This window comes from Macrotis lagotis, chromosome 2, assembly GCF_037893015.1.
Source record: "Macrotis lagotis isolate mMagLag1 chromosome 2, bilby.v1.9.chrom.fasta, whole genome shotgun sequence".
In the NCBI taxonomy this organism is placed as follows: Eukaryota; Metazoa; Chordata; class Mammalia; order Peramelemorphia; family Peramelidae; genus Macrotis; species Macrotis lagotis.
This window is the reverse complement of record NC_133659.1, coordinates 148,165,844-148,175,567: the sequence shown is the minus strand read 5'-3', so window position 1 is coordinate 148,175,567 and position 9,724 is coordinate 148,165,844.

The window sequence follows — 9,724 nt, the reverse complement described above, 5'->3', positions numbered from 1 at the left end:
AAACAGCATATAAACTCAATGGGGTATAGGCATCTGGAGTAAGAAGGAGGAGGGAGCAGGGGGAAGGGGTGGGGATGTGAATAAAGGAGGAGAGGATGGACCATGGGGGAGAGTGGTAAGATATAATACATTTTCTTTTTTTACTTCTTGCAAGCGGCTGGGATTGGAAGGCCTGCCCAGGACCATGGGGCCAGGTGGATTCTGGGCCTAAGGGGTGGTATAGAGGCTCAGGGCTTCTTGGCCCTAGGACCAGGGATCTGTCTGCGGCGCCACTCAGTGACCCTACAGCAGAGTCAGAGTGAAAGGAGAGAGAAAATATAGTACATGGTAGTGGAGAAATAAGAAAGGAGGGAGTTGCGATCAGCAGTGGCAACGCTGGAAAAATATGGAAGCAACTTTTGTGATGGACTTACCATAAAGAATGCGATCCACCCATGACAGAGGAGTTGGTGTTGGTACAAAGACTGAAGCACATTTATTATTATTATTATTATTTGGGGGAGGGTGCAGGGAAAATGGGGCTGGGTGGCCTGCTTGGGGCTGCATAGCAGGGTGATCTTTGGGTGTTTGAGGCCGGATTTGGACCCGGGTGCTCCTGGCTCAAGGGCCAATGCTCTGTCTGCCACCCAGCCACTCCTACTATGATTACTATTTTTTTTTTTTTATTTTGGGTCTTTTTTCCCCCATTCTTTTTGGTTTTTGCAGGGCACTGGGGATCAGGTGGCTTGCATGTCACACAGCTGGGTGATTGTTGCATCTATGGGGCTGGATGTGGGCTCGGGTGCTCGTGGCTCCAGGGCTGGTGCTTCGTCCATTGTGCCACCTAGCCATACCTACAATTATTACTATTATTTATTTTTTTTTATTTTAATGTTTTTCTCACCCCTTTACTTTATCACCCAAGCAAGTCTATATTCATGGGGGGAAGGGTATTTTGTTTACTCTTAAACAAGAATATTTTATTAATGTAAAAAAAATTTGTACAAAATGAGAATTAAAAAATGAAATAAAATAAAACAAAAAAAAGAAAAAAAATAGACTCTCAGGTATTTTATATTGTCTGAGGTTACTTCGAATGAGATTTCTCTTTCTAGCTCTTCCTGCTATATCTTGCTACTCATAGTTGAAGATTTATGAGTTTATTTTATATCCTGAAACTTTGCTAAAGTTGCTAATTGTTTCCAGTTGTTTTATGGATGATTTCTTGGGATTCTCTAGGTAGACCATCATGTCATCTGCAAAGAGTGAGAGGTTTTTTGTTTTAGTTTGGTTTTTTTAGGATTTTGCAAGGCAAATAGTGTTAAGTGGCATACCCAAGGCCACACAGCTTGGCAATTATTGAGTGTCTGAGGCCGAATTTGAACTCAGGTACTCCTGACTCCAGGGCCGGTGCTCTATCCACTGCACCACCTAGCTGCCTTAAAGAGTAATAGTTTTGTCTCTTCCTTCCCAATTCTAATTCCTTCAATTTCCTTTTTCTTCTCTAATTGCTGAATCTAACATTTCTAATACGATATTGAATAGTAATGGTGATAATGGGCATACTTGTTTCACCCCTAATCTTATTGGGAAGGCCTCTACCCTCTCGCCATTGAATATAATGCTTGATGATGGTTTCAGATAGATACTGCTTATTAATTTAAGGAACAGTCCATTTATGCCTACACACTCTAGTGTTTTTAGGAAGAATGGGTGTTGCATTTTGTCAAAAGCTTTTTCAGCATCTACTGATATAATCACATAATTTCTGATAGGTTTGTTGTTGATATAATTAATTATACCAACATTTTTCCTAACTTTGAACCAACCTTGCATTCCTGGAATAAATCCTACTTGGTCATACTGTATTATCTTAGTGACAACTTGTTGTAATCATTTTGTTAAGATTTTATTTAAAGCTTTTGCATCTATATTCATCAAGGAGATAGGTCTATAATTTTCTTTCTCTTTTAACTCTTCCTGGTTTAGGTTGATACCTAAATGGTGCTGTTGCACCATAATGGTGTTATAGGAAGAGTTAGGCAGAATTCTGTCTTCTCCCATTTTTCCAAAGAGTTTATATAGAATTGCAACCAATTGTTCCTTAAAAGTTTGGTAGAATTCACTTGTGAATTCATCAGGCCCTGGAGATTTTTTTCTTAGGGAGTTCAATGATGGCTTGTTGAATTTATTTTTCAGAGATAGGGTTGGGCAACTTATATTTTAGTAAATATTTGTCCATTTCACTTAGATTGCCAAATTTATTGACATAGAGTTGGGCAAAATAATTCTGAATTATTACTTTAATTTCCTCATTGGTAGTGAGTTCACCTTTATCATTTATGATACTAGCAATTTGGTTTCCCCCTTTTTTTTAATCAAATTGACCAAAGGGTTATCCATTTTATTGGTTTTTTTCATAAAACCAACTCTTGGTTTTATTTATTAATTCAAGTTTTTTTTTGCTTTCAATTTTATTAATTTCTCCTTTACTTTTTAGAATTTCTAATTTGGTATTTAATTGGGGGTTTTAATTTTTCTTTCTCTAATTTTTTTAGCTGCAAATTTAGTACATTGATTTCGTCTTCTCTAATTTATTCATGTAAGCATTTAAAGATATAATATATCCCGATAGCCACTTTGAGCGAATCCCATAGCTTTTGGTATGTTGTTTCATTATTGTCATTACCTAGGATAAAATAATTAATTCGTTTTATAATTTGTTGTTTGATCCACTCATTTTTTAAGAGGTTATTTAGTTTCCAATTAGTTTGACATCTGTATCTCCCTGGTCCAGTATTGCCTATCATATTTATTGCATTATGGATCTGAGAAAGATGTATTCACTATTTCTGCCTTTCTTCAGTTGATTATTAGGTTTTTTTATGAACCAGTACATGATCAATTTTTGTATAAATGTCATGTACTGCAGAGAAAAAGTATATTCCTTTCTATCCCCATTCAATTTCCTCCATAAATCTACCATATCTAGGTTTTCTAATCTTTAACTACTTGTTTATTTTATGATTCGATTATCTACATCTGAGAGAAGGAAGTTGAGGTCTCTCACTAGTAGTTTTGTTGTCTTCCTGTAGTTCTTTCAGCTTCCCCTCTAAGAATTTGGATGCTATTCCATTGGTGTATATGTATTTATTATTGAAATCACTTTATTGTCTATAGCACCTTTTAGGGGAATATAGTTTCCTTCCTTATCTCTTTTAATGCTATTTATTTTTGCAGGAGTTTTGCCTGAGATAAGGATTGCTACCCCTGCTTTTTTCACTTCAGCTGAAGCAAAATATATTTTGCTCCAACCTTTTACCTTTATATGTATCTCTCTGCTTCAATGGAGTTCCTTGTAAGCAGCATATTGTAGGTTTCTGGTTTTTAATCCACTCTGCTATTCACTTACATTTTAAGGAAATGTTCATCCCATTCACATTCAAAGTTATAATTACTAACTCTTTATTGCCCTCCATGCTACCTTCCATTTGCATTTTTGCCCTTTTTCCCCTTTATCCATATACCTCAGTATTTTTTCTGAATAACCACCCCCTTCAGTGTTTGCCCTCCTATATTCACCACCTCCCCTCTTTCCCATTTCCCTTCCCTTCTGTAAGTTCCCCTTTTTCTTCCCCTCCCTGTCTCCTTTTCCCCTTTTAATACTTGAAAGGTAAGATGTCTTTTAAGTTAACTGAGTGTGTGTATAAATTAAGCCAAGTCTGATGAGAGGGAGATTCATGTCATTCTCATCTCCCTTCTTCCCTTCTATTACCATAGGTCTTTTGTACCTCTTAATGTAATGAGATTTACCTCATTCATTCCCCTCCCTCCTCCCATCTCCTTCTCCCTTTTTAAGGAGGAAGTGTTTTTAAATAATTCTGAGTCACAGAAAATCCTGAGTATCCATCACTTCAGGCTAAGTATATTCTCTCTAATAGAGTTATAATTCTTGAGTTATTAGTCTTTCTTCCAAGTAGGGATACAGCCAATGTCATCCCATTGGATAGCAGTCTCATGGATAAGTCATGAGTGTCCATCATTTCTGGCTAAGTATATTCTCTCTGATAGAGTTACAGTTCTTAAGAGTTTTGAGACTTTTTCCCAAGCTGAAATAAAAAGCCAGTTTTATCTTATTGGATAGCAGTTTTTTTCTTTACCCCCCCCTTTTTAAACCTTTTTGTGTGTCTCTTGAACCTCCTGTTGATGTCCAAATTTTCTATTTAGCTCTTATTTTTTTCAACAGCAAGTGTTGGAAGTTTTTCATTTTGTTAAATGTCCATCTTTTCCACTGAAAGAGAAGGCTGTGCTGGATAGTGAATTCTTGGCTGTATTCCAAGCTCCCTTTGCTCTTTGGAATATCTCCTTCCAGGCCCTTCAATCCCTTAATGTTGATACAGCCAGGTTCTGTGTAAACCTTACTGTCTCCTTGGTATCTAAATTATTTCTTTCTGGATGCTTGCAAGATTTTCTCTTTTATTTGATAGCTCTGGAATTTGGCCACAACATTCCTTGGTGTTTTCATTTTAGGTTTGCTTTCCGGCAGGGAGCAATGTATTTTTTCAATAACTATTTTGCCCTCTGGTTCCATATCAGGGCAATTTTCCAATTTTCCATCACTAAATCCTGTAATATTAAGTCTAGGCTTTTTTTTTCCTCTTCAATGTTTTCAGGAAAAATCATAGAATTCTCAGGTTGACCCTCCTCGATCTATTCTCGAGGTTGGTGGTTTGCTGATGAAGTATTTTACATTTTATTTTATTTTTTGGTTTTAATAGGCTCTTGTCTCAAGAAGTCATTAGTTTCCATAGACTTTTTTTCTTATTTTAGGTTTTTTTTTTTGCAAGGCAAATGAGGTTAAGTGGCTTGCCCAAGGCCACACAGCTAGGTAATTATCAAGTGTCTGAGACCGGATTTGAACCCAGGTACTCCTGACTCCAGGGCTAGTGCTTTATCCACTGCACCACTTAGCTGGCCCTCCATTCTTTCTTTAAGAGAAGAATTTCCTTCATTTAGCTTTTGCAACTCATTTTCCAATCGGTCAGTTCTATTTTTGCAAGTTTGCCATTTGACCAATTGAGGTTTTGAGGAAATTATTTCCTTTTTCCATTTGTCCAATTGCATTTTCCAATGATTTGTTCTCTTGTGGAAAGGTGTTAATCTTCTCTTGGGTTTCTTTTCCTAAATTTTTCAATTGATTTTTAAACTCTGTATTTTAAGGTCTTTCTGTGCTGGGGTGCAGATCATATTCTCCTCAGAGGTTCTAAGGTCTCTCTGAGTTAGGGTCTTTTCCTTCCAAGAATTTTTCTATGGACCCTCCTTTTTGCTGGCCTTTCTTCATTTTGCTAAGACTTTGAGTTGGGGAGGGTCTGGTTCACAGAGGTTTGGTGCTGGGATCCCCAGAGGCTTTATTCACTGAGTGTAATATCTCCAGCTGGCCAGTATGAGGTGCTAGAGGATTTACTCACTGAGTTTAATCTCTCCAACTGGCCAGTAGGGGTGTAGTTGCTTTCTCTGGAGCGTCTGTGACCTTGATCGAGGCCCTCTCCTTTGGCCTGGAGGAAGTGATTGGAGCTGTTATATACTTTTGTCTTTGATCCATGGTGGGCTATAACCTAGGATGAGGTGACCACTCTCCCTACCAGCTGAGGTGGTTCTGCTGCTTGGTCCTAGTCTGGAGCAGAGGTAGTGTTTGTTCTGGGAAGAGGCTTCAACTGAAAGGGAGGTGTGGATTTGTAGCTCCTCCAGACCAGAGGAGCCCAGGGATGATGTCTGAAGCTTTCCTACACCAGAGCTCTCCCTCTAGCCCTGCCGGCAAGCTCCAGAGGGTCAGTGTCACCCCCAATCCCTTTGCTCCCTAGTTGACCCAAACCCCCTCAGTCGACCAGGCCCTAGCCCATCTGTCTGATTCTTGGGCCCTCAAGTTCCTGGCCTCCAGCTCCTCCACTAATCAGGCTAATTCAAGGTTGATCCAGGTTACCAGGTTCTCACCTCAGGGGCCTTGATTCAACCAAGCTCTTGGAAGACAGATCCTGAAGTGGATGTTCTTCTGGGTTTTCTGCTTTTGTCAATGACTTCTGTTAAAAGGTCTGCTTATCACATGTGAGGGAAAGTCAGATTTTATAACTATGCCTGTCTTCTCCCCTTCATCTTGGCCAAAAACAAAAGCATACCTTTTTTTTTTAATAAGATTTTCCAAGGCAATGGGGTTAAGTGGCTTGCCCCAAAGCCACACAGCTAGGTAATTATTATTAAGTGTCTGGGGTTGGATTTGAACCCAGGTACTACTGCTTCAGGGCCGGTGCTCTATCCACTGCACCACCTAGCCGCCCCAAAAGTATACTTTTTTAAAAACCTTTTTTATTGGTCTTTTTTCATTTTTTTCCACCCTTTCTTATTTCACAACACGATTATGGAAATGTTGAACTTGATTGTACATGTAGAACCCATATCAGATGCGTTTTTATTTGTTATGGGGAGGGTGGTAAAAGAAATGTGGAATTCAATCTTAAAATAAGATGAATGCTGGAAAAATAAAAAAAAAAACCCAAGACATGGCCTATATCATAAACTGAAAAAAATTCTTATACTTCTTAAACAAAGGGACTGTTACTCAATAGCAAAAACAGATGTGGTCATATGTAGCCAATTATATACCTATTAATAGGAATGGTACATCCTTAAAAGGATCACTCCTGGTTTGTTACCACATCCTTACATGGCAGTTGAACGACTCTTAATTTCTGTGGAACTGAGGTTAAGGAAAATGGATGATACTTTCTGAAATGTTTATGCCCAGGTTAATAATAATGTTTGTCCTTCATTTCCTTTTTTTTATTTAAGGCAATGGGGTTAACTGACTAGCCCAAGTTCACACAGCTAGGCAATTAAGTGTCTGAGGTCAGTTTAAACTCAAGTCCTCCTGACTCCAGGGCTCGTGTGCCTCCCACTGTGCCATCATCTAGCTGCCCCTGTTCATTTTCAAAGATCACCTCAGGGAGGTGGATGATGCCATGACAAGCACATAAATTGGAATTCTGAGTGAGGGAGATGCTGTGTTATGTCACCAGTCTCTCACTTTCTCCTCCAGAGATATCTGGGCCCAGTGGCCAGATATGGCTCTGGATTCAAGTAATGAGGGTTAACTTACTTGCCCAAGGGCACACAGCTATTAAGTGGCAAGTACCTGAGGCCAGATTCAAACTCCTGTGCTCATGAATCCAAGGCTCTAGAGAAAAGATAACAAGGTACTGAATTTAAAATGATAAAAATGTTTGGCCAACTCTTTAGTAATGCTAGTAGGATGTTGCTCCCACATCTTTATTTTCTCCCTAGAGCTAATTAGATATCTTAGAATGTCACATCTCAGTGACAACAGAAAAGCTAAAATTATCCATTTTCAACACCAACTGTTCACCAATGCCTGATAAAAATCAGAAATTTTAACCAAACTTCAAATCTCATAAAGCCTATGAAAATTACCAACATTCTACTATCTAGCAGACTATTTAATGACCAAAAAAACATTTTCTTTTAGATAAAGGTATATTCAAGCTCAGCTATATTGAATTAGAGGTAGTTATTCATTTTGTGATCCTGTCTGACTTCTCAAGATCTCATTTGAAGATACTGGAATGCTTTACCATTCCATCTCTAGCTCACTTTACAGGTGAGGAAACTGAGGCAAATAAGAAAAATTTCTTGCCCAGGGTCACACTGCTAGTGACTGAGGCTAAATTTGAACTTGCAAGTTTTCCTGACTCCAGGTCTGACAGTCTGTCCAATATGCCACCCAGGTGGATCCTAAAGAGGTTTACTGTAATTTAAAATAAATATTTCTAACTAAATACCACATTTATCTTAACCTTGTAAATCTCAATTTACTTCTAAGTTTCTTAAGTCAGACAAACCAAGCACAATGTTTTTGTCTTGAAGTTCTTTCAATAACTGAGCACTACTTTATCATTGTACAATACTGAGATACATCAAATGTAGGACTAGATTAGGGCATATTTAGCTCAATTCAAGGATCTATCATGGAAATTGTTCACAGGTGTTATAATTTCTAATAACCAAATTGCTTTTCTTGTCACCACTTTCTCAGACAAAGTCTAGTCTGGACACCTACAAGCAGGTCACAGCTACCATGCAACACGTGATCCAGGAGGTAACAGGGTGAAAAGCTGAATAACCACCATTTTGATAGGATAAAGTATCCAGGGACTGAGGTTTAAAAACTTCAACATCCAAACCCATTTTATTGATCCAAACCCAAGTTCATTGATAATAAAGAGTCCTCTCTGATACTAGTGCCTTCTTCCCTTAGGAGCCATACAATCTTCAAACTCTGGAAGGGATCCAAAAGCTTCAGCATTAATCAAGTTCTAAATTTTTTTCTCTCAAATTTTAAGCTCCTTTGAAATTTACCTCTTATCTGTGTATTCTATCCTCTAGAACAGACAAAGGCAAATAACATACTTATTTGTTATAGATGAGGAAACCTAAACTAACAGTTAACTTTGACTCCAAGTTACACAGGAAGTCTAGAGTCTTCATATATTCCTATTAGATGACATTTTTTGTAAACATAATGAGGCCCACAAATTTTCTCCAAGCCCTTTAATATTTCGTTTTTAAACAGCCTGAGGCACAAGGAACATTAAAAAATCCGTCTTTTTTTAAGATTGAAAGTTCTATATAGTGCTTATGTAATAAACCAACATTCTTGAAATTTCTGCAACATTTTGCATAATACCCTAGTCCATGGGTTGAATAAATAATATAACAAAAGCAGATATAGAATAACTACCTTCAGGTAAGCACATTCCTGGTGCTTTACACCAAGTATGAAATTATGAAACAGATAAAAAAAACATTTGTCCATAAGAAGAAACTTGTATACCTCTGAAAGCTCATGACTTTCCATTTCCAAAAGTTTTATGCAAATGTTAATGTTCTAGACAATTTGTTCTTTTCTTAGAGCGTAAGATCACATTTGATTCACCTGAACATAATAGGTTTTGACATTATCAAAGTGGACTGGGGTTTCATAAAACAAAATCCTTTAGGAAGAGAACATGAAATTATTCTTCAACAAAGATATTTAAATTTCTGATGCCATATGTACTAGCATTAAATTTTTATATGCCCCCCAAGATACAATTAGAATTTGTTTAAAAAAATTCATTTATCATTCCTAAAATGAATTAACAATGAGGAATTATTCCCATACTAGTTCATGAAAAAAAAAAAAATTTCACAGCAGGGGTCCAATCTCACTCATACCTTTTAGGATCAGATATATTAAGTGCAAAATGGCTATTAATCTTTAAGAGGTCAGTTCCACTGATGCCACATTTCTTTCAAAGAAGCTTGAGCTTTGCTAATTCCTTGTATTAGCTCTCAGTAGCAAACATCTTCCCCTAATTATTTGCAGCCTATTTACAATAGCACTTCTTTAAAATGTGCCCAGATGAGCAAGCTAGGAGCTCCACAAAAGCTTTATTATACTTGGCAGAATGGTCACCACATCTCCCCCCTTCAAAATCATCACTTTAAGGTTCTCATTTCTTAAGACTATAAAACTAGAGGATATTATAGAACAAAACATTTATGATTTTTAAAGGAAATTTTTTTTATAAAGTTTATAGCAAATTATTGGGGTCAATCTGCATTTTAGAATACTTAAGAGTGTGTTTGGTTTAGAATAGCCCAATATATACCAGATGCTAGGCTTTATAAAGTT